The sequence below is a fragment of the Petaurus breviceps genome, unplaced genomic scaffold (assembly GCF_028583685.1).
Source record: "Petaurus breviceps papuanus isolate PSGF00001 unplaced genomic scaffold, PetGlider_PUasm1.0 91133, whole genome shotgun sequence".
Classification (NCBI taxonomy): domain Eukaryota; kingdom Metazoa; phylum Chordata; class Mammalia; order Diprotodontia; family Petauridae; genus Petaurus; species Petaurus breviceps.
Window position 1 is genome coordinate 89,801,926 of NW_027187419.1, and position 26,340 is coordinate 89,828,265.

Consider the following 26,340-nt stretch of genomic DNA (forward strand, 5'->3'; position numbering starts at 1 on the left):
TCTTAGAAATCCCAAACTCAACATGTCCAAAATTGACCTCATTATCTTTATTCCAAACGCTGACATTGTCTTAACTTCCCTATTACTATTAAGGGTTCTGTCATCCTTCCAGCACTGAGTCTCTAAGCCTGGGTGTATCATCCTTAACACCTCATTCTCTTTCACTTCCTCCCCTGCACGCAGCATACCTAATCTATTGCTAATGCCTGTCAATTTTACCTTCATAACATCCCTCATATTTGTTCCCTCTCTCTTTTGAAACTGTCACCACCCTGGTGTACATCCTCATTACCTTAGGCCTGGACAATTAGCAATCATCACTCCTTGTCTTCCTGCCTCAAATTTCTCCTTATTCCTGTCCATTCTCCACTTGGCTATCAAATTAATCTTCCTAATGTACATGTCTGACCATGTCACCTCCTTATTTAACAAACTACAATGGTTCATTATCACCTCTAAGATCAAATATAAAATCTTCTCTTTGGTTCTAGGTTATTCTTCATAATCTGCTCCCCACCCTGTCTAGCCCTCTTAAACCTTACATCTCCCCTCCCCCACATACTCTGAGACCAAGAAACATTAGTATTCTTGTTCAGCACCCACCTTATAGAGTTGTTGTGAGGATCAAATGAAATGTCTACAGCTTAACACACTATCTGGCACATAGCATACAACTGTTTATTCTCTTCCCCTCTTCCTTGATGTTCCTTACTTCAGACACTCTATTGCCAAAATGTTGGCATTTTCACTGGCTATCCCTCAAGCCTGATGGATTCTCCTTCCTCATCTACTCCCCCTGGCTTCTCCAACTTTCTCAAAGTCCCAGCTAAACCCCATCTTTTACAGGAAGCCTTTTCTCATCCCTTTTAATTCTAGTGCCTTCCCTTTATTAATAATCTCCAATTTATCCAATATATCTCATTTGTACATAACTTTTTACATATTTGTAATGCATATTTACATATTGACTCCCCATCTTGACTGTGAACATGAGAGAAGAAATTATCTTTTGTTTTTCTTTATCTTCTCAGTGCTATTTACAGTACCTCTCATATAGTAAGCCTTAATAAATACTACTGCCTGATTTGACTTACTTTATAAACAGTTAAGACCAGGTGCAATAGTGTGAATGCCTCTGCATTTGCCACTTAGCTTAAGGTCAATAATTTCTTCTGTCATCTTGAACTGGAATCAAAATAACTTACTAGAAGGAGGAAAGACCCATTTATTTTGTTTTGTATATTGTGCAATAATTACTTGATTCAACAAACATCTTTTAACTACCAACTCTGGTCAAGGCATAGTGCTATATACTGGATAAATAAAGAGTCAAACAATGGCATTGTTTGTCTTCAAAGGCCTTACATTCTAAGGCTGTTTAGAGAGTAGGAGTGGGATACATCACGTTGTTGTTGAGTCCTTTCAGCATTTCTGACTCTTCATAACCCCATTTGGTGTATTCTTGGGAAAGATACTAGAATAGTTTGCCATTTGCTTCTCCAGCTCATTTTACAGATGAGGAACTGAGGCCAACAGAATTAAGTGACTTGCCCAGGGTCACACAGCTAGTAAGTATCTGAGCCCAGGTTTGAACACAGGAAGATGAGTCTTCCTAACTTCAGGCTGTACACTCTATGCATTGTACCTCCTAGATCACCATTGCCTAACTGCATTGTTAGATGTCAATAAATAGGAAAGATATTTTTCCCAAAAGATTCCCATTTTCAAGCCATGCATGCATGCATCTTACCTTCAGAAGGGCAAAAATTATCAAACTACTAGTTAAGGTATGATGGAGGAGAGTAATACTATTGTAGTGTTTGAGAAGATCTACAAATTGTCATTTAACTTGGGATGCAAAGTTTCTAAAAGACAACAATTATGTGGTATATTTCTTTTTGTATGGGATAATTTCCTTTTCACAGCATTCAGTACATTACCAAGAGCATGTAAGTCAACATTTTTTGATGAAGATATGAAAACATATAGACAACATATGGAAAAGAATATTGATCACAGCAGATAAATCTGAAAAGAATGTAGGATAATTACAACTAATATTTGCTATTATTTCCCAGTTTGATCAATTTCCATCAGTACACTCCAAATTTGTTCTCCCAGATTAAATAACAGTATTAATTCTTTACTTTAAAAATAATTCTAATAGCAGCTGTGTTAAGAAAGGGGATCATAGAGATACTTCCAAATATAGATATATCCACTTGATTACCAAATTATCTAACTGTGTGACCAGGGCAAATTTTCTAGCCTCTCTGAGCCCCATGGTAGTCTCAAAAAGTATTTCTTAGAGATATATGTTATAGACATTTTTAGTTACAGATAAGTTTCTGGTCTGTATCAAAGGATTTCCTCACTAGGAATTCTCTACATCAATAAAATCACAAATTTAGATCAAGTCTCACCTTGCCACTCTCCACAAGGCCCCTAAATACCTTTAACTAATTAATAATTGTGTATATTATGTAGGTGAATGGAAATAAAGTAACATTCAGGAAAAGTTCCTTTTACTGTAAAAGCCTGTTCTTGCAACAAGTTTCATAAATGTGTCCTGACAAGGCATTCTTGTTCTCTTATTCGAAAACCAAAAACCAATTTGTGAATGAAAGTTCATATTCTTCTCTGAAATAAGAAACTGACTAATATCAATGTGGGCAAAATTGTGGGAATATTGTTAACTTTAAAACAAGTTTAATATTCGAGAAACTTTTCTTTCAAGTTTATTTTTTATTTTAAATAGTGTTTTATTTTCCCCCCAATTAAATAGCAAAAAATGTTATTCTTCACTATTATAAGCTTTGAGTTCCAAAATTTTCTCCTTCCCTCCCTCCCTCCTTTTCCTACTTCTGAAAATGGTAGGCAGATTGATATGGTTTATACATATACTATCATGGAAAACATTTCCATATTTATCACAGTTGTAAAAGAAGAAACATATCAAAAGGAAAAAAAAAAACAAGAAAGAATAAAGTGAAAAAAACTGCTTTGATCTGCATTCAGAGTCCATCAGTCCTTGATCTGAATATGGACAGTATTTTCCTTTGTGAATCCTTTGTACTTGTCTTGGATCATTGTGTTGCTGAGAAAAGCTAAGTTATTGAAAGGCGATCATTACACAATATTGCTGATATTATATACAATGTTTTCTTGGTTCTATTCATTTCATTTTGCTTCGGCCTGTACAAGTCTTTCCAGGTTTTTGTGAAATTTGCCTGTTCATTGCTTCTTATTGCACAATAGTACTCCATTACATTTATATATCACAGCTTGTTTAGCCATTCCCCAATTGATGAGCATCCCTTCAATTTCCAATATTTTGCCACCACAAATAGGGCTGGTATAAAATATTTTTGCTATAAAACATTCATGTACATCCTTTTCCCTGTTTTATGATCTCATCAAGTTATAGACCTAGTAGTGTGATTGCTGGACCAAAGTGTATGCACAATTTGGTTGCCCTTTGGGCATAATTTCAAATTGCTCTCCAGAATTGCTGCATCAGTTCTCAACACCAACAGTGCATTAGTATCCCAATTTTCCCACATCTTCTCCAACATTTTCATTTTCCTTTTTTTTTTTTTTTGTCATGTTAGCCAATCTGATTGGTGTGAGGTGGTATTTCAAAGTTGTTTTAATTTACATTTCTCTAATCAAAAGTGATTTTAGAGCACTTCTTCATATGCTTGTAGATAGCTTTGATTTCTTCTTCTGTAAACTGCCTGTCCACATCCTTTAACCATTTATCAAATGGGGAATGGCTTGTATTCTTACAAATTTGACTCAGTTCTCAATATATTTGAGAAATGATGCCTTTATTAGAGATACTTTCTGTAAAGATTTTTTCCCCATCTTTTTGCTTTCCTTCTAATCTTGGCAGCATTGGTTTTGTTTATATAAAAGCTTTTTTAATTTAATATGGTCAAAATTATCTATTCTACATTTTGTAATCCTTTCTACCTCTTGTTTGGTCATGAGTTATTCCCCTCCCCACAGATCTGACAGGTAGACTATTCCTTGCTTTACTAATTTCATTGCTTCATTGTCTATGGTACAATTTAGCAAGATGTAGTCTCCTTCCTTATCACTTTTAATTAGGTCTATTTTTTTTATTTTACTTTGTCTGAGATTAGGATTGCTACCCCTGTTTTCTTTTATTTTTTTACTTCAACTGAAGTATAATAGATTCTGCTCCAGTCCTTTACCTTTATTCTGTGTATGTCTCTCTGCTTCAAGTGTATTTCTTATAAATAACATATTTTGTAGGATTCTTGTTTTTGATCCACTCTATCTGCTTCCATTTATGGGAGATTTCATCCCATTCTCATTCAGTTATGATTACTAGCTACATATTTCTCTCTATCCTCTTCTTCCTCCTTTTTGTCCTCTTTCTCCTTTCACATTTTCCCACCTCGCCAGTGTTTGAGTGTTTTGCTTCTATCTACCACCTCCCCGATCTGCCCTCTCTTCTGTCAGTACCCCTCGACCGCATTACTTAATATTTTCCCCTCTTACTTCCTTGTTGGGTAAGACAGATTTATGTATTGAACTGACTGTGTATATTATTATTATTACTCCCTCTTTGAGTCAATACTGATTGAATATTGGTTCAACAATGCCCATAGCCACGCTCCTATCTTCTCTTCCATTATAAGTGATCTTTCTTGCCTCTTGATGGGAGATAATTTTCCCCATTCTACCTCTCCCTTCCTTCTTCACTCATCATACTTCTCTTTGTCATTCCTTATTTTTCATGTCATTCCCTCAAATTCACTTTATAACCATACCCATACCCTCTGTCTATGTATCTTTCTTCTTTTGGTACTATTAGTGATATACTTTTTATGTTACAAGTGTGATCTTCCTGTGTAGGAATGAAAGCAGTTTGCCTCTATTGAATCTTTATGTTTTCCTTTTTACCTGTTTATGTTTCTTTTGGGTCTTGATATTTATTGGAGGTCAAATTTGTAGTTCTGGTCTTCTCCTTGTAAAGGCTTGAAATCCTTCAATTTTGTTGAATGACCATTTTTTCACTTGATGTATTATGCTTAATTTTGCCAGGTTGTAGTTCTAGCTCCTTTGACTTCTGAAATATGATGTTCTATGATGTCTGATCCTTTAATATTACAGCTATCAGGTCCTGTGTGATCCTTATTGTGACTTCCTGATACTTGAATTTTTTCTGACCTCTTACAGTATTTTTTCCTTGATCTGATAGTTTTGAAATTTGGCTATAATGTTCCTTGGTATTTTGGTTTTTATTTTGTGTTTCTTTCCTGATGTGATCAGTGGATTTTCTCAATGCCTCTTTCCCCCTCTGATTCCAGGATATCAGGGCAGTTTTCCTTGATAATTTCTTGAAAGATGCTGTCCAGGTCCTCCTTTTAATTATGGCTTTCATGTAATCCAATGATTCTGATATTGGCTCTCCTGGATTTATTTTGCAGGTCAATTGTTTTTCCCATGAGGTATTTTACATTTTCTTCCATTTTTTCTTACTTTTGAATTTATTTGATTCTCTTGATGTCTCATAGAGTTAGTAGCATCCAATTGCCCAGTTTTAATTTTTAAGATGCTGTTTTCCTCAGTTAACTTTTGTACTTTCCTTTCTATTTGTCCAATTGTACTCTTTAAGGAGTTGCTGTCCTTGATAATATTTTGTATCTCCTTTTCCATTTTGCCAATTCTACTTTCTAAGCAGTTTTTCAAGCTGTTGAGGTTTTTTTTCATAACTCTCTTGTATCATTCTCATTTCTTTTCACAATTTTTCTTCTACCTCTCTTATAGAATTTTTATGTTCCTTTTTGAGCTCTTCCATGAGATAGTTCTGTGCTGGAGACAACTTCCTTATTTACCTCAGGGTTTTGTCCATAGGAGTTTTAACATTGTAGTCCTCTTTGGAGTTTGTATCTTGATATTATCTGTCACTGTCATAACTTTCTACTGTCAGATTTTTGCTGTTGTTGTTTGCTCTTTTTTTTTTCTTTTTCCTTTCTTTTAAATTTGATCTCTGCTTCCAGCTTGGAAGGGGTTGTTTCAGGCTTCCTGTACTAGTTGCTATAGGCTCTGTTTACCTGGTGCTATGCTGATATTACCCTGAGGCCCACAGGGGTCCCTTGTGTCTGGTGCTCTTTTGAAGGGGTAGGGTGGGGGTGACTGGTGCTGCTGAAGGCTGTAGGGGTCTGGCAGCTTACTTTGTGCTAACCTGGGGTCCTAGTGGTGGTGTCTGGTATGTGCTGGAGTCAGGTAGGGTTTTTTGTCTTTCCCCAGAACTACAGTGAAGCACATGGTAGTTCTCAGAGCTGGAGTCTGCCTTCTCCCTCTGACTATGCCAAGGAATGTGGAGGATCCTGGTGTTGGAATTTGTCTTCTCTACCACACTGAAGCTCAGGATCTCCTACTGATTTGCTGAGGTGGAACTTGCTGTTGGCTTGCTCTGACACTTCCTATCCTGAATGAGATGGACCTTCCTTGTTGATCTTCCAAGTCTCCCTGGGTAAAAGACCACTCCACCTTATCTTTCCAATGGCTATGCTATTCCAGAATTTGTTCTGGGCACTTTTTATGATTGTTTGGAAGTGAATATGGGAGAAGTACAGCAATTTACTGCTTACTCCATCATGTTGATTCCTAGAAGTACCGTTTATTTCAACTTTGCTTTTGTTTTCATCAGGTGCTCACCCTTACTTGTAATTGTTAATATAACCCAAAATTTAGGATCTGCAGTTACCAAACTCCTAAACCAGTCAGACATGTAGTCTACCAGGTCTTTAAGTATGTAGATTATTTTCTGGACATAGGTTGGACAATTTAGGAGGGTCATTAACTCTTTCAAACCATTAGAATGCTTTTTAGTGCTTTCATGATCTATAAAAGTTACTCTAGAAAAGTGAAGACAACTTTAATTCAAATAATATATCTGGGGTGGATAGGTGTCACAGTGAATAGAACACCAGCCCTGGGGTCAGGAGGACCTGAGTTCAAATCCACCCTCATATACTTAACACTTACTAGCCATGTGACCTTGGGCAAGCCATTTTACCCAATTGCCCTTCCTTCCTCCCTGCAATAAAAGAAAAAGAATACATCTAAATTTTCCAGGCTACCCAATTTGAGAGATGTAACTATTGAGATACCTTTGTTAATGATCTGGAGAGTGTTGACATCCAGTGAGCTGTTAAGCAATTCAGAAGTACAAATATTTGTTTGTAACCTGTGCGAAAAGCTTGAAGAAAAGAGATGAAATGCTGAGTTTGGGGAACATCCAGGAACCATTTTGGCTGGAACATATGAAAGGGAAAACTATTAAATAAATGGGAAAAGTAGTTGAGAACCAGATTTTGAATAATATACATACATGACATCTGACTTGTGTATGTATATATATGTGTGCATACATGTATATGTATATATTTATGTATATGTGTGCATACACACATATTTACAAAAAGCTACTTTAATGTTTAACAACAACAATAACTCTAATGGTTAAAATCCTTCATAAAACTTAAATCAAAGAAGAATTTCCTGTTGACAATAAAAATCTTGAAAAGTCCTATTTAGAAGTGACATATATATTGTATAAAATCCAGTACCCTTATTTAAAACCTACAAAAAAAGATCCAAAAGTGTGAAGGAGATTGGTCTAGTTATCTACAAAGTGGATGAAAACATATTGAACATATTGCAACACTCAATAGTACAGGCTTGTTTAAGTCATTCATCAATATGCTTAGGTCCTTCTGTTGGACATTTTACTGAACTTAGAATTAAGAAGAAGATTCAATTGGATTTAATTTGGGAAATTAAATTTTTGATAATACCATGTTTTCTTCAACTATAAAACCCTACTTTTAAAATATCAACCTTATCCCAATGATAGTATGTAGCTGAAAAACATAGAATTCCATGACCTTAGAAGAATTAAAATGCAAAGTAATCAATAGGGCAATGGAAATATTTGTTGTAGTTTTACTCTAAGTGGACTTAATGTTGTCAATGACACTTTACACATAAGAAGTGTAGAAAAGACATCAAGTATACTTATAAGAAGAAAAGGAGTTGAGCTGTTCAGATGGCATGAATGAGAAAAAACACAATATCACCCCCAAGTAGTACCTTGGTACATCTGAGATAGTAAAAGAATCATAGGTAGGCTGCTAACAGCCATCATATTGACCATATGTTCTGTGGAACGTTGATGAGAAAAGATGAAAAACAATCACACAGGATGAGAATGGGTGTGTGGATTGGCATATTTGAGAATGTGTGTGAAGGGGAGTACCTATGCTAGCAAAATCACAGCTCCATTAGAGCAAAGCAAAAATAGGTTTCCTAAAAAAGTTTATATATTCATTGTAATTCTGTATAAATTAACAAAAAACTGTTTCATTAAGATTATTCAGTAAATTCCTCAATAATTAGGTGAATTGTGGTATAGTAGATACCAGTTAAACTCCTGACTGAAAAACAATGAAGTCTTAGACAAATCACTTAACTTCCTGGGGCCATAGTTTCTTTAGTTATAAGACAATGGATTATTTTTATAAGATCTTAAGATCATAGATTTTAAGTTGGAAAAGATCTCTGACATCATCAATTTCACCCCCTTTATTTTTTCTTAATTTTAATTTTTATTTATTTAGTTTTTTTTTGTAGGGGGAAGGTCAGGCAATTGGGGTTAAGTGACTTACCCAAGGTCACAGAACTAGGTTTGTGTGTGTGTGTTAAGTGTCTGAGGACAGATTTGAACTCAGGTCCTCCTGACTCAAGGGCTGGTGATCTATTCACTGTGCAACCTAGCTGCCCCTTCATTTTTAAATAATATTTTATTTCCTCCCAATTACATGTCAAAACAATTTTCTTTTACATTTTTTTAAAGTTTTGAATTACAAATTTCATCCATCCCACCCTCCCTGTCCTCCCTGAGATGAAAAGCAATTTAGTATATGCTATACATGTGCAATTATGTAAAATATTTCCATTAGTCATTTTGTAAAAGGAGATTTGGAGAGGGAGAGAGGGGAGGGGAGGAGAGAGAGAGAGAAAAGGAAGGAAGGAAGGAAGGAAGGAAGGAAGGAAGGAAGGAAGGAAGGAAGGAAGGAAGGAAGGAAGGAAGGAAGGAAGGAAGGGGAGAAAGAAAAGGGTGGCTAGGTAGCATAGTGAATAGAGCACCGGCCTTGGAGTCAGGAGAACATGAGTTCAAATCCGGCTTCTGACACTCAACACTTACTAGCCATGTGACCTCAGGCAAGTCACAACCTCAATTGCCTGTATGAAAAGCAAAAAAGAAAAATAAAGAGAAAGAAGGAAGGGTGAAAGAAAAAGAGAAAAAGGAAAAGAAAGAGAACATATGTTTCAGGCTCTATTCAGACAATATCAGTTCTCTGGAGGTAGATAGCATGTTTAATCATGAGTCTTTGGGATTACCTTGGATCACTGTATTGCAGAGAATAGTTAAGTTATTCACAGTTCTTCGACATAGAATATTGCTGTTACTGTGCATAACATTCTCCTTTGCCTGCTCACTTCATTTTTCATCAGTTCATGAAAGCCTTTACAGGTTTTTCTGAAATCATCCTTGTCATTTCTGATAGCACAATAATATTCCATCATAATCATACACTAAACTTGTTCAGCTATTCCCAAATTGTTGAGTATCCCCTCAATTCCCAGTTCTTAGCCACCACAACAAAAGCTGCTACAGGTATTTTTGTACAATTAGGACATCTCCCCCCCCTGCCCCTTCTTTTTTATCACTGGGATACAGATGCAGAAGTGGTATTGCTAGATTAAAGGGTATGCACAATTTTATAATCCTTTAAGAATAATTCCAAATTGCATTCTAGAATGGATGGATCAGTTCACAACTACACCAACATTGCCTCAGTGTACCAGTATTGTCACATGCACTCCAATATTTATCATTTTCCTTTTTTTTGTCATATTAGCCCATAGAATTGGTATGAGATGGTACCTTGGAGTTGTTTTAATTTGTGTTTTTCTAATTTTTAGTGATTTAGAGCATTTTTCATATGACTACAGATACTTTTAATTTCTTTTTATGAAAATTATTCATGTCTTTTAACCATTTATCAATTGGGAAATAACTTGTATTCTTATAAATTTGACTCAGTTATCTATATACATAAGAAATCTGCCTTTTGTCAGAGACACTTGTTACAAAAATTTTCCCACTTTTCTACTTTCCTTCTAGTTTTTGTTGCATTGGTTTTGTTTCCCCTTATTCTATAGTTGAGAAAAATTTGGCAGAAAGTCAAGGACTACACAAATAGTAATTGTCTGAAACAGGATTTACACTTAGTTCTTCCTGAAATCAAGTTCAACACTCCATCCACTGCCTCAGAGACTACTCTAAGATGCTTACCTGCTTTAGTATTCTATGACTCTTTCCTTAAATTTGTACAGTGTTTTAGAAGTTCCCAAGACTCCAGGACCAGTACCCTATCCATTGTGACACCTAAATTTCTGGGAGAAATAAGTCTCATAGAAGAAAGAAGGAGAAGGAAATGGAGGAGAAAAAGTGGAAATAGGAAAGAGAGGGAGGGGAGAAAGAAAGAGGAAAGGAGAAAGAGGAAGAAAGGGAGGAGGAGAAAAAAAGGCAAGGCAAGAAGAGGGAGAAAAAAGGTAGAGGGAAGGGGAGAAAAGGAGGAGGGAGACAGGGAAATAACATGCTATGAGAGAGGGTAAAGAGCTAACTTTGGAGTCAGTAAGATCTCAATTCAAATGTCTCCTCTGCCACATACCATCTGAGTGACACTGGGCAATTTACTTAATCTCTCTGTGCTCTAGACTACTATAAGACTATAAGGTACAAAGAAAAAGGTGTTAAACTGCATTAGCTGATGAAATTTCTTCACCCAAGAATTCTCTATACCAATGAAAGTACAAGTTCAGTCTCTACCCTGTCCAGAAAGAGATAACTTGTGGTTAACGAGGACTTAGATGCTTATTTGCAAGGGTTTTAATTAAATTTAGTCCCCAACTTTTTGTTCTCATTGTTGGACCTGTATGGTCATGTTTTTTTTTTCCTTTTCCTTAAATGAACCTGCACTGGACCGCATGACCTGTATAAAGAGTTACCCTATTGTAAACCACTGGAGCAAGTGAAAACTATCATAGGAGCCTTGTAATTTCTGCCTTTCCTATGATGAAGAGCTCAAACTTAATTTTTCATTAATGTAGGAATTTTTTGCATCTAATTTTACAAATAATGTAAGCTTAGGGAGAAGAGAATAAGTGTAACTTGCTCATTGGGCCAGGCTAAAATTCTCTTTGCTCCATCCTTAGCCATTTTACATAAGCTACACTACATGTAGCGGTAGGACACATAGAAAATCAGCATGGATGTCAAACAGGAGGATACCTGAGTAGAGTAATTTATACAAGGGAGCCAATTTAAGCACCTCATTTAAATTTCATGGAAATGGCCTTATGTGTCCAGCAGCTGACTATGGAATAAGGCAAGGAGAGCCTCATTTGCCCAGCCCCTCATTTTCTCTCCCTGACAGTGTTTAAAGTCTAGCCTCCAGTTCTCCTTCCTCAAAACAAAACAAAACAAAACAAATCACATTTAGACTCTGGTAAACTCCTTCAAGCTCATACATTTGCTTGCAAGCTAATTGCTATTTGCTCATTAGCCCAGATCTGCTTTAATCAACTCGATCTCCCTTATAGGCCTTTAGTGAGAGAGGCTTGTGTGGTACAACCCTGGGTTAGGACTTCACACTTTTCCCCTCCTCCCTCTTTCCCTCCATGTCCCCCAGACTAACCAGTTTAAAAAACAGTTCTAGCACAAGAGCTCTGAATTGGATTTTCTGTCCAGGAGAAGTGTGTCTGTTTATTTTAGATCTGAATCTGATTCTGAAGGAATGAAGCCCAGCCAGACCAAACAGAAAAGAAAACAGGAATAATTTAAGTGGCCCTCAAAGTCTGGAGGTGCTTCTAAGTCTTTTCAGTGTCAAAGTACTGCAATTGATTTTATAGACTAAAAACAACTGGGGACTTCCTTCCTCTATTACCCTTAATACTTCCATTTTCATTGGCCAGGAAAATATACTAACTCACTTCCATTATTCACTCTGAGCTAGATAACGCCTTGGAACAAAAAAAACTACTGTTATTTTGAGAGAAGGGAAATTATATAAAGATGAAATACATCATTATGAATAATTAACTATTTTAAAGTAAAGGACAGGCTGGGGCTCCTAAGAGATATTCTAGTCTTTTGGCCCTCTCAGGATGAAGAAGATTACTAGCAATTGGCTGCTGGGTAAAGGGAATCTTCAGGAAGTTCCTCTGACACCCAATAAAAATGCACCTCACAGCAGAATTTGAAAGCCTCAGGTCATCCTTGGGCTCTAATAAGGTAGACTTTGTAATCTGATGACCATGGTGTTGGGCCTTGTTTATACTCAGACCTAGTTGCAGCATTTTTTTTCTACAGCTCATCTTTTTAAATGGTTTGGCCACCTTCAACTTTACACCCACTTTCTCCAGGCCGCTGTGTTTGATCATAGATTTATAGATCATTTAACACGACTGACAGCCATTGCACCGACAGCCTTGCTGTCATTAAGCGGCAGCTACTGTCGAGAGTTCAGGAGCAGGCACAGCAGGATGATGAAAAGCAGCAAAACACAGAGGCTACCTCACTGTCACAGCGGCGAAAAGGAGCAGCTGGTGCACGCGTGGTGGCCCACAGAAAGGGCGCTGCCAATAGCGGACATGGTTCGGCTGGGGCTTTGCGGTTCAGATGCTCTCACCATTATTTAGGAGGTGCCAAAGATGCTGCTATATACTTCTGATGTAATTTTTGCCTTCAATAAGAAAGCAAAATTGAGAATGAAGGGAGGATGGAACAGTAAGGCATTGGGGAAGGAAAAATGTAAAAATTATCTATTTTGCAAATTTAACAAAATCTCAAGATTAAATACTCAATCCGTGGAATTATTAGTCATAGTAAAAATGAGCCAGTCTGTCATAGTAACATTTCTTAATAATGTGAGTTCATATATCACATCCAAAAAATATTTATTTTTCTTCAAATATTATATTTATCCCATAGAGATTCCATCTTTTTAAAGCAGGGTAACACTTCATTTGCATAGTGCATCTGAGTATTTGTGCTTGGATAGTCCAAATTCTTTGAATCATTTAGAAATTTATCATATTTCACCAGTTCTACTAAGTAGAACCATATACATGTGAGCACAATTATTGTTTGATGAACTTTTACCCCCATTTGTTTCAGTGTATAACATATAATATTAAAGGTATCTTTGCCATGAAGGTAGCTATTAAGGAAAATGCAACTGAATCTCTAGGGGGAAATGATGTTGCCATTCAATTCATCAATTTCTTTCCTTTTACAACTTAACATAAATTAATCTGCCTCTGTTAAAAATGGGCTACATTTTAATGTGAATTGATAATCATCAAATCAAAATCTCTTCAGGAAGACCAGGTTAACTTTTCATTCTGACTCTTGGCAGAACTACAAGAACAGTCAATGACTCTAGGTAGTTTGGGAAGCACCTTTCTGAAAAGGAGACGTGTTAAAATGAACTGTTGAAAAGTCATATAATTTAGGGAAGGGACCCTAGAAAGAAATGTCATCCTTACATCAACGAATAAGGCTATCCTTGGGAGCCAGTCATTCACTGCAATGAGACATTAATACCAAGAAATCTATGGAGGACATGACTGATACATTTTACTAAAGTGTACACTAGTGATTGGCTAGTGCCAAACACATATGAGGGGAAACTAACACACATATAAGGTGGCTGTGCTCCAAAAATTTGCACATAAGGTTGTCATGTGCAATTTGACACATTTTTCCCATAAAACTCTCCCAAGTTTCAAATGAATCCTAGATATCACAAATTTGAAAGTTCCCTCCAGTGGTGGAGATTACAACCCATCTATGCCTACCCATGATCTCCCAAAAGTCTCCTCGGGGAGAAGGGAAGAGCAATGTGCTAACGACCTTCCTTGCTTTTTCGCAACATTGTAAGGGAAGTGGAGCACTATATCTCTGTACCTATCATCTTTTGCTGTTGTGGCATGATCAGCTCATCTTTTCTTGCAGTCATATAATTCCTTGATGACATCTTTTGCTCATACTCTTCTGTGAAGCTGTTTGTAACTTAAATACCGCAGACTGCTCACACCCACCACGTGCATTTCCATTGCTCTGTGTGAGGCTCATTTTTATTTTTTTTGGAGGCAGTGACATTGCATACCTTACTGTGTTGTAGCAACACTGGCATGATATTAGTATTAGAAAGATTCATTTTTGCTGCCATGGGAAGCTTGGGGACAGAAGAGTTTTGCAGTTTCCTCAAAGCAATACAAGTCATTCTTCTTTTCAACTCTGGGTCATTTCCATTTGCATTGCTTGTGCCATTTACACAAAATTTTGAATAAATTATATAGGATTTCTATTCAGATGCATATTGAAAATTGGGCAATAGATATTCTTCACCTACTTGGGGTTTCCTGTGTGGAAGGGTAGGAGAAACTCCTTTGAGTGATTATGTATCTCCCCCAAGAATCTCTATAAGGCCTTGGGGTTTAAGAAATCAACAAAAATTTCATCTACAAATAGGAACATCTGCAAAATTTCTTCAGCCATGGGGAATATTTCCTCAGCCTGGACTCTGTACCAAATACAACTTCCATCACAGTGTCAAATATTTCGCTAAGTATGAATCTCTCTGTTTTGTGCAACACCAGATGCAGAGTGTCAGGTGTTTACTGAGCAAAGGGTTATATCTGCGAACTACATTTTTTTAGAAATCTTGCTTCAAAAGTAGAGTTTCATGCTACTGAATCAAATATTTTGTAATCAACAAACAGTAAACCAAACAAGATCTTATATTATCTATATCTTTCAGTGAAGTTTACTAAAATAATAGTATGCTCCCATTGCTGAATATCACTCATAAAAACATGTTAGGTACCTTCTAATTCCCTCATCTATGAGAGCCTCAGTTTATACATAGGCAATTTTCATTAAAAATTTTGCATACATATTTTCTATGGAAATAGTGCTACAAATGACACTTTCCCATAAACATCCACCTAAAGAGAACTGACAAAGAAATTAGAGCTTCAGAGAAAATATTTGGAAGGAGAATTAACACCTTTATATAACAGGTACAAAACCTAGCCTAAATAATAGACTTATTGAAAACAAGAATGGACCAAACAGAAGCTACTGGCTGTAAGAGATAAGATATATTCAAACAAAAATCAAAAGATGAAAAAAATAGAAGAAAATGTGAAATACTTCATTTTAAAACAATGATGTGTAAAAAAACAGATCAGGTCAAGACAAAGAAATATTGGCCATGAGTTCAGATAATATATTTCAAGAAATTATGTATTTTTAAAAAACCTCTTTAGATCTCTAATAATCAGAAATTAAAGTGAAAATAGAAATAATCTATCCATCACCTCCTGAAGGGAACTCCAACATGAAAATTCACAGGAATGTTATAGGCAAAATACAAAACTTATAAGCCAAAGAGAAAATTTGGCAAGCAGTCAGAAATAAGTAGTTGAAGTACTGAACAAAGGTCAGGTTAATTCGAAATTTAGCCACTATCTCCATGAGAGAACAGAGAGCATAGAACACAATATTTTAAAAGGCAAAAAGATATATAGTTAAAATTTTTAAAACTAAATATAATCCTTTAGGAGGACACTGGATCTTTAATGAAAGAGAAGACTTCTAAACATTCCTGATAAAATGATCAGAGCAGAGTGGAAACATTGAGAAATAATCAGAGCAGTAGAAAGACACATTAAATTGAAAATATGAGTATGTGGGAAGGACTAAAAAAAGATGAAATATGAAAATTCTAGTGGAGGACATGATAGCAATTTTCTCAAAGAATTCTAAAGTTGTCAAAGGTAATACCGGGAGTTAAGGTAGAGAGCCCAAATAACCTAACCCTAAAGAATGAGTGTATCAAAGAATAAATCATAAAATTACTAAATAATTTCATGAAATATGACAACAATGAGACAACAATCTAAAGTTTTGAATGTTGCCAAAGCAGTCCTTAGAGAAAAAATAATTCTAAATTCTTTTATTAACAGCATGTGATTGATCCCTCACAGGAAGTAAGATAAGAAGAAATAGGGGGGAATATATCACAGAGACTAGGACAGCAACCAATAGGTTTATTCACCCAGAACAACTGTGGTGCTATCCCACATTGAGTTGTTACAAAGCACAAACAGTTCCACTATCCCTGGCAATGTCATAGTTTACAGCTGATATCTTCTGATTATTTGCCTAGAAATTAAAGAAAGATAAGAAAGCCTGTTTTCCCTTCTCTAGTGACAGTCATTATGGAAATGATCCCAGATGTCTCAAAGGAATGAAGCAGGGAGGGGCTTCCTATCATAGATATAGAGTAGGACATTCCTAATTCAATATTGTAGTCCTGAATTCCACAAGGACTTCTTCCTTAAAAGGCTTTCAGTATATGTAGGCATTTAGTCAACCTCAGATGCTAAGCTTAGAGAAAATATAATTGAACTTGAGACCTAATTTGACTGGAAAAATTAGGATTTCTGAAGATTGACCCTTCCTTGACCTTAGCTCCTCTCTCTTCCTCATACCTGTCATTGAGGTAAGAAGATCCCTTAGATCTATACCTTTTTTTCTTCATTTGCATATGGATGTCCAAAGACATAGGATCCAGGTAAGTCTATCCAACTTTTTCTCTTTTCTTTGTTGTTGAATGGCAAAGCAGCATCTAGAACAGGAATCCTGCAGTCTTGAGGCCACATGTGACCTTCTAAATCCTTACATGCAGCCTTTTCTTTTTTTTCCTCTTCTTTTTTTTCTCCCTCTCTCTTTTTCTCCATTAGTGTAATACACATGGATAAGATCCATAAATTTCCAGCTATATTGAGAATAGAAAATCCAGTGCCATCCTTACTATAGGAACAATGGTGAAATTTATATCTCTAGGACTGTCTTTATTATGTTGATATTTTTTCGGAGGTCAATTGGGGTTGTGACTTGCCCAAAGTCACGTGTCTGAGGCCAGATTTGAACTCAGGTCCTCCTGACTCCATGGCTGATGCTCTATTCACTGCACCACTTAACCACCCCAATGTTAGTAATTATTGAGAGACTTGTTTGCTCTTGAGCAAATGATTCCATGAAGGGTTCACATACTTAATTAGCTCATTTCATACTAGATTAATATGTTCATTATTAAGCTAAGAATGTCTCTTAAGTCTGTTCTGAAAATCCACATTAAATACATCTCCTCTTTTCAGGGCAAAATATATAGCTATATTGTAGGTTCAATATTGCTAGCACACTAAGACTAAGGCCAAAAGGTCCCAAGTATCTTAGCACTCTAGTAGATTTGAGGGCATATCAGACTTAATAGCTGGTGGGGATTGGGAGACATCTTTCTTCTGCCTCCAAGTCCTCAGGATAGGCATTTGGATATAGCATGTAGTGGGAGGTAGGGGGTGATAGTCTACTCATCAGTTTATATAAAGAAGACATTCACAAGTCAGACATTTATAACTTTTAGAAAGTGCAAAGTTCGCTTCATACAAGAATCTGGACGCTATTTTAGTTGCATTTTTCCAAAGGAATTGACCTGATTCACTTATTTAACATAACACTCCTTAGTGACCTTAATTGGGGACTATTTTAAATAAACTGGATGACTTCCTTCAGATAAGCAGCACTTGGCAGAACCCACTAGGGGTCCTGATGACCCATTAGATTTTTCTAATATGACTGCTTCGTCTCTCCCATCCTGTCAGCATATCATACAGTGAACCCATTTTACGTGGTTATACATTGGGATTATGAGGTACTCTGTAGCTTATTTACTCACAACAGACACAACAGGAGTTACAATCAAAGGAATGATGAGGATGCACAGTTGTTAAGGGAAGGAACAGATGGTTAGAACAAATGACTTGATGCTCTTGGGTGACTTCAAATGTTCAGGTATTTGTTGGGGAAAATATGCAGAGCAGCAAATGTCCTCAATCATCTTTTTAATGTCAAAGTAGATAATTTTCTTTCAGAAATGGTGGGAAACTAAAGGAAAAAAGAAGTGAATCTATATAAGAAATTGTTTGACAGTAGAAAGCAATGATCACATAGGAAAAGAAAAGGTTAGGGGTAGGGCATAGTGAGAATTAAGGGACTGTTCATAAGTCACAACTAAACATTAATCTTCATCCTTCACATACAATATTGACATTAATGTACTAATATTGTAAGAGTTTATGTTATTCTTTGTGGCTCTTCCTCCCACAGAAACACACACCTCGAGGAAATAGATTTATACAAAGCCATCTATGTGTTAATCCAGTTTCCCTTCTGACCAATAAGCATGCATTTTAAAAATGACTGGTTGGGGCAGATGGTTGGTACAATAGAGGGGTAAGCTCAGCATCAGGAAAGCCTAAGCTATGACTAACTGTGTGATCTTAGGCAAGTTACTTAACCTCTGTTTCCCTCAGTTTTCTCAACTGAAAAAGTGCAGTAGGGGTGGCCAGGTAGCACAGCGAGTAAGAGCACCAGCTCCAGTGTTGAGAAGACCTGGAGATCGAATCCCGGGCTCAGACACTTAGCACCCACCCAGAAACACCTGGCCGTGTAACCTTGAGCAAGTTACTTAACCCCAATTGCTTAGGGGCAGCCAGGTGGCTCAGCGAGTAAAAGCACCGGCTCCAGTGTTGGGACGACCTGGAGATCGAATCCCGGGCTCAGACACTCAGCACCACATCCAGAAATAACTGGCCTTGTAACCTTGAGCAAATTATTTAACCCCGATTGCTTAAAAAAAAAAAAGTGCAATAATAATTGCACATATCTTTCAGGATTGTTGTGAGGATCAAATGAAATATTTTTTTGTGTTAGAAAAAAAGCACTTAGCATAGTGCCTGGAACATAGTATACACTATAAACACCCTTATGTCTTTCCCTTCTCTCTTGTATTTCAGTGTTGTGTAAGCAATGAAAATAACAAGTATGTGCATATGGAGATTTAACCCAAGAACATGGCTCCATCAGCACCATGGTCTAATCAAATGAGATAAACAGCCACAGACTGAGATATAGAGTAGCATAGTGAATACCTCAGAGCATGATATGGCATTATAACCACGAAGAGTTAATAAACTTTTGGAAGACAAAATCTCTGGAACTAAAGGGCATAATGACAAACTTGAAGTTTTTCACTAAAAAAAAACACCCTAAAATTACCAAGAAATTGAACAGCTTAGGGCAAATTGATTATTTTAGTTATTGATTGATTTTTAAATCAGTCATCCTTATTCAGTATTCATCATACTTCAAACTTTAATTAAGGAAATAAACCAAACTCATCGATGTTAGAAGCATCTTGCCCTTGAACTAGACTCAAAAGTAACCACAGATCAATTTGGTCAAGTGTCATACTGGAAAAGTTTCCTAAAAAGAGCCTTTAAATAGAGAAGGTTTGCATAAGTATTGTGGGGAGAAGAGTTATTATAGATTCAGAACTTGAAAGAAACTTAGAGTTTATCTCATTGAAACCATTCTCTTAACTTTTAAAAAGAGGCCCAAAGAGTTGAGATGAGTGGCTTGCCCAAGATTACAGAGGTAGCAAATGGCACAGAAGTGATTTGAAATCAGGTCTTCTTACTCTAAATAAAAAAGGTAGTTTATTTGTTTTTAAATTTGTTTTCCCACTATACTCTTTACTACTTTGCTTTTGCCCTTAGCAATCAAAAGCTAAGTTCAGATGGAACCTTTGGAAGGAAAGAGATAATGAATGAGTCCAACTTACTGACATGAAAGCAGTAAATGCTACAGGGCTATATCATGATGATGTATCAAAGGAAACTATTGTCAAAAGAAATAGAAAAGAAAAGAATAGCAACAACAACAACCAAAAGAATCATGGAGGCTTCTACAAATTATTTACAGCATATGTTTAGCATGTCTGCAGAAATTCATTTTCTTACAGCCAATTTGATCACTATCCTCTTTAAAAAGTCACAAATGGAGGGAGGTCCTGCTTCAACAAAACCAAGTAAAAATGCCTTACTTTTTAGACCATCGACTTCTCTCTTCTGGGTTATTAATTCTATATGGAAATTCCGTATTCTACAACTATTTTTATACATTTTGGTCAGTCAAGTGACATATATTAAGTGCCTTGTCTGAGGCAGCTATGTGGTACATTTGATAGAGCGATAAGCCTAAAAGGAAGACAAGAGTTCACATCCAACCTCAGACACTCAATAGCTGTGTGACCACAGCCAAATCATTTAATCTCTGTTTTGTCTCAGTTTCCTCAACTGTAAAATGGGGATGATAATAGCACCTACATCACAGGGCTGTTGTGTGGAGCAAACAAGATAATATTTGTGAAAAACTTTTCACAGTTTTGTTGTGCTCAAATGAAATATTTGTCAAGAGCCTAGCATAGTGCCTGACACAAAGTAAGCACTATATATGTATTTATTTTCTTCCTCTTCCTTTCCCAGGCACTGTGCCAAGTCTTGGGGATATAAAGGTAAAAACTAGTCTTCCATATGCTAACAACTATATGTAAACAAGAGATATGAGGAATGAACTACAGGTAATAATAGAGGGAAGATTCTAAGATTAAGGAGGAAATGTTTCCATCAGAAGGTGAAACTTTCACTGAAATTTGAAGGAAGCCAGGAGGGAGAGATGAGAAAGGAGAATATTACAGGGCTAGGGGACAGAGAATTAAAATAACTAGAGTTTAGTAATGGAGTAAATTGTTCCATGAATAGTTAAGAGGCTATACAAAAGAATATAAGACTAATGAAACATCCAGATTATGAAGCACTTTGAAAACCAAAGGATTTTACATTTGATTCCAGAAATAATATGTAGCCATCAGAATATATTGGATGACACAATCAACTCTTCATTTTAGGAAAAATAAATTTGAAATCTAAGTGGAAGTTGTTGTTCATTCTTTATTTTTGAAGAGAAGCAATGGCATCATGGGACAATATCTTTCCTTCTGTGTGAACTGGATTTAAATGAGACAGAACTACACAAAATTTTCAGCCTCACCCTTTCTTCCTGATTCATTAAAATCCAGTGGCAAGGAAAAAGTCAAGACAACTGGTGATGGTCTCAGATGCAGTGGATGACCTTGGCATCTTCAATGTCTAAACAAGTTGCAGTTGTTACAAGCAGCAATTGTTGTTCAACCATGCTCATGGGCATTGGAACAAATTGTTCTCATATGCAGATTCGGTCCAGGGGAGTCTTTATATGCTTCAGGAAGACATCCCCCTAACTCACCAATGGGTTTAAAGCCTGTTAGTAACCCTCAGTTTAGCCCACCTGTTGTAATGGCAAGCAAATAAATACTTAGCACCTTGTTTCAGTTATTTATTTAGGACCTTGTTTCAGTTCAAGTGTCTCTGAGCCTCTAGATGGGAGAAGAGGGCTGTTAGTTCTGGAAACCCACTTTCATCTGGAATGGGTTCAATACATCTGGCAGACTATAAAAGTCTTCTAAATTTAGAAAGATCTGAAACAATAAGGAGTTTGGTGAAAGATAAGGGAGAGATCTTTTAAGGGGAGGGTGAGGGAATAGTTTAAAGGTGGGTATAGAAGGGTATTTAGATTTATGGGAATGGGTGGAAAAGGGAGGGATTGCTGGAGGGGGCAGGTTAAGTAACAGGAGGGCAAGGTACTGGGTAGAAGTAAAGTAGAGGAGTCAGGAGGGATAGGAAACAAGAGATACTCAGAAACAAAAACAAAGATTAGGAGTAGAATCTCTTAGTAAAAGTATATGTTTATATATGTATATAGATATGAATGCATGTATGTATGTATGTATGTATGTATGTATGTATGTATGTATCTATCTATCTATCTATCTATCTATCTATCTATCTATCTATCTATCTATCTATCCTATGAATACATCCAAACTTAATTGTAGCAGGGGGGAAGGCAAAAAAAGGAAAAAAAAAAACAAAATAAAAAGTGAACAGGACAGAACAAAAGAAAATCTCTAAGGAGGCAAAGAAAAGATGAACACCATTCAACACAGTGCCTAATTAGTATTTAATTATGTAGGCTTTCTTGAAATGGAAATTTATTGCTATACATTTTGAATTCTCTGTTAAGTTCTGCTATGCAAATGACACATTTTTTCTCTTCTTATTTTATATTTCTTTTAATGTTTAAATTTATAAAATGTTTCTTTTTCTTTTCTTATTATTTATATAAATTTTAGTATGTAAGTCTAAAATTTTTTTAAAAAGAAAAAATATAAACTCTTTGAGGGCAAGGAACATATCTTCTTGTTCTTTATAGTCTGTACCATGTAGTGTTTTGCATGTTAAATGTCAACTAACATAATTCAATTCATCATCCCAATTCTTTTTTTTCATACATGAGCTCTTTCCACTCCACCAAATGCCCTTCTCCCTCTTCAGGGTCAAAATTACATTTTACTGTTGACATTTCCCAAGAGCTCCTTGAATGTGTTGTGCTCAAAAAAATTTATGGATGATTTAAATAATAGTATGCATATAAAAATTTAAGAAGCTGGGAGGGACAGCTAATACAATAGTAGACAGAATAAGAATTTGAAAGGATATAAATGGGCTGAAACAATAGACTAATCGAAAAATATTTATTAAACACCTACATTTGTGCCAGAAATTGTGTTGTGTTAAGGATACAAATAAGAAAAATAAAGACAGCCATTGCCCTCAAGGAACTTATAGCTTAATTGGGGATGGGGAAATAGGATGTATAATATATGAAAGGAAACTATAAATGGTGGCAGGGCTCCAGAGAGCACCTGGTATGTGGGGGGACTGTGAGGTTCATGGAGCTAAAACCACACAAAATAGCTTGTGGGAAATAAAGAACTGATTGGAAATGATGTTGCTGTTCAGTCATTTACAGTCATGTCTGACTCTTCATGATCCCATTTGGGATTTTCTTGGGGAAGATACTGGAGTGGTTTGCCTTTTCCTCTTCTAGCTCATTTTATAGATGAGGAAACTGAGGCAAACAGGATTAGGAAACCTGCCCAGGGTCACATAGCTTCCAAGTGTCTGAGGCTAGATTTAAATAGGATTCTTCCTAACTCTAGTAATGTCACTCTATAAACTGTGCCTTCTGTAAATATTCTTAGCCCTCTACAAAAGGAGGTTTTGGAAGGAGGTTTTTGCTCTACCCTCCAGTCTTTCAATCAGAGAAGAGAAGAAGATGAGGGTACTGAGGAGCCACTGAGTACCAAAACTGAAACAACTTCCATGATGATGAGTTTTCTAGTGATGAGCTTATCCTGGGAGAAGCAAGTTCGTGGAGTCAAAATCAAGCAGAAAAGCTAATACAAAATAGATAAAAAGAATTCAATTCAATTTGACAATTTTACAAATACCTACTAAGTATCTTCTATGTGCCAGACACTGTGATGTGCTAGGTACTGGGGAAGTACAAGCAACAAAATCCACCCTTTTTTCCCAAGAAGTTTTTTTTTTGTACCATGTTCAAGATAAGTAAATGCACAATTATTTGAAGAGAAAGCAAGTATTAATAAATATTGGGTATCAAAATAACCACCACAGCTGAAGTGATCCTTGAGCTAATCTGTGAATAAAAAGACTTCAGTGAGGTATGAGGTGGGATTACATTCCAGGAATGTAGGACAGCTTATGCCAATGTAAAGAAATGAAAGATGGAATATCAATTTTGTTATGTAGCTCAGTTCGGCTGAAATTCAAAACGCAAGAAGGGGAAGCAATATAATATAAAGTTAAAAAGATAGTTTAGGGGTAGCTAGGTGGTGCAGTGAATAAAGCACTGGCCCTGGAGTCAGGAGGACCTGAGTTCAAATATGGACTCAGACACTTAACACTTACTAGCCATGTGACCTTGGGCAAGTCACTTAACCCCAATTGCCCTACTTTCCCCCCTCCAAAAAGCAAAAAAAAAAAAGATAGTTTGGAGTCAGAGGATATTTATGAAGGGCCTTCCTTAAATGGCAATATAAGAAATTTATATTTTGTCCTACAGGAAACATGGAAATGTTGAAGGCTTTTGAATAGGTTTATATTTATGCCTTAGGAAGAGGGTTTTGACATATGTGTGAAGGATGACTGGAAAATGAAGAATGAAAAAACTGGAAGCAGGAACCTAATTAGGAAGTTATTACAGGCAAGAGGTTATGATGTCCTGAATTGAATGGTGGATTTGTGAGTGGGAATGGTTGACCAAATTTGTGAACAAGGGAGGAGAAAAAAAATCAAGGACAATGATGAAGTTATGAGCTTGAAAAATAGAGAGCATAGAAGCTGTCTCAACAAAACTAAGTAGTTTAGAGGATGGATAGGTTTAAGGGAAAATCTGAGTTCTGTTTTGGAATTTCAATTTTGATTTGCTGATGGGTTATCTAGTTGAAGATAGTACACAGTGGTAATGCAGGACTTGTGTCCATGTGAGAAATTAGGGCTGGATATACAGACATTTGTGTGTAGGTTTAATGGTAAGGGAATTTGAAGATCTTCCCTGCCCCTTAATGTTCCTCAAGTAGAACCAACAGGAAGGGCTTGATTTGGGGGAGGCTGTTTTTTGTTAATTTATTGTTTACTTTTAGTTTACAAGATTCAGTTCCACAGTCCCTTGAGTTTCAAATTTTCTCCACCTCCCTTTCATCCCCTCCACCATGGTGAAATGCAATCAAATATAGTATCCGCAAATACCTTTACATTAAACATTAGTCAGGTTGTATACTAAAGCGTTTTTTTTTTCATTTTTCAAATGCTTAATTAACTTCTGATTTACATCATTAATTTCTGCCAGATTTCGAGTTACAAATTTTCTCCCCGTTTTCCCCCTACCCACCACCTCAGAAAAGCAGTCCCACAGGATATCCCCTCTTCCAATCTGCTCTCTCCCATATCTTCTCCCATACCCCCTTAGACTTTTACAGTAGGGCATGGTGGATCTCTATGCCCCAGTGCCTGCATATCTTCCTTCCCAATTACATGTAAGATAGTATTAATAATTGTATATATTTTTATATAATTTTAAAGATTTGATTTTAAAACTTTGAATTCCAGATTCATTCCCTTCCTCCCTTGTCACCTACCCTTACTGGGAAGATAAGCAGTACAGTATAGATTGTACATGTATAGCTAATGCAAAACATTAACATAGTAGATATATTGTAAAAGACTGACTGTATTTCTCTCCCTATCCCACCACCCACTTGTTCTATTCTCTACTTTGATCTCGTCCCTTTTCAAAAGTGGATGCTACCAACTTCCCTCCCGCCCAGCCTGCCCTCCCTTCCATCATCCCCCCTCTCGTTCCCTTCCCTCTATCCATGTATACCTGTAAGCATATATACACACATTCACACATGTATTCATACACCTGTATACCCTCCAATATAGACATATATATTTCTGTTCCCTACAACTATTTTCATACTGAGAAAAGTTTCATCAGTTACAATTATCGTTTTTCCATGTAGGAATGTTAATAGTTCAACTTTGATCAGCAGCTTATGAGTTCTTTTCCCTGTTTACCTTCTCAAGCTTCTTTTGCTTCTTGTATCTGGATGTCAAATTTTCTATTCAACTCTGGTTGTTTCAGCAAGAATGCTTGGAAGTCCTCTATTCCACCGAATGACCATATTTTCCCCTGAAACATGATACTCAGTTTTGCTGGGTAGGTGATTCTTGGTTTTAATCCCAGCTCCTCTGCCCTCCAGAATATCATATTCCAGGACCTTTGATCCCACAGTGTAGAAGCTGCCAGATTCTGTGTTATCCTGATTGTGTTTCCACAATATTCAAATTGTTTCTTCTTGGCTGCTTGTAATATTCTCTCCTTCATCTGGGAATTCCAGAACCTAGGTATAATTTTCCTAGAAGTTTTCTTTTTGGGATCTTTTTCAGGAGGTGATCAGTGGATTCTTTCAACCTCTATTATGCCTTCTGGTTCTAAAACATCAGGGCAATTTTCCTTGAGAATTTCTTGGAGGATGATTTCTAGGTTCCTTCCCTGATCATGGCTTTCAGATAGTTGTAAGCGTTATGGGATTTAAAGATCTTCCATGCCCCATTGGACTTGCTGATGTAGCAGGAAGGGGCGGAGCAAGAGGAAGAGGAAGCGAAGCTAGAGCTCCTGCGGTGGCTAGGAGTGGCGGCGACGGCGGCAGCAGCAGCAGAGGCAGCGGTGGTGGCAGCGTGAAGCCCTTTTTGAGTCAGCCAGAATTTCTGCTAAGGACTCCTGCT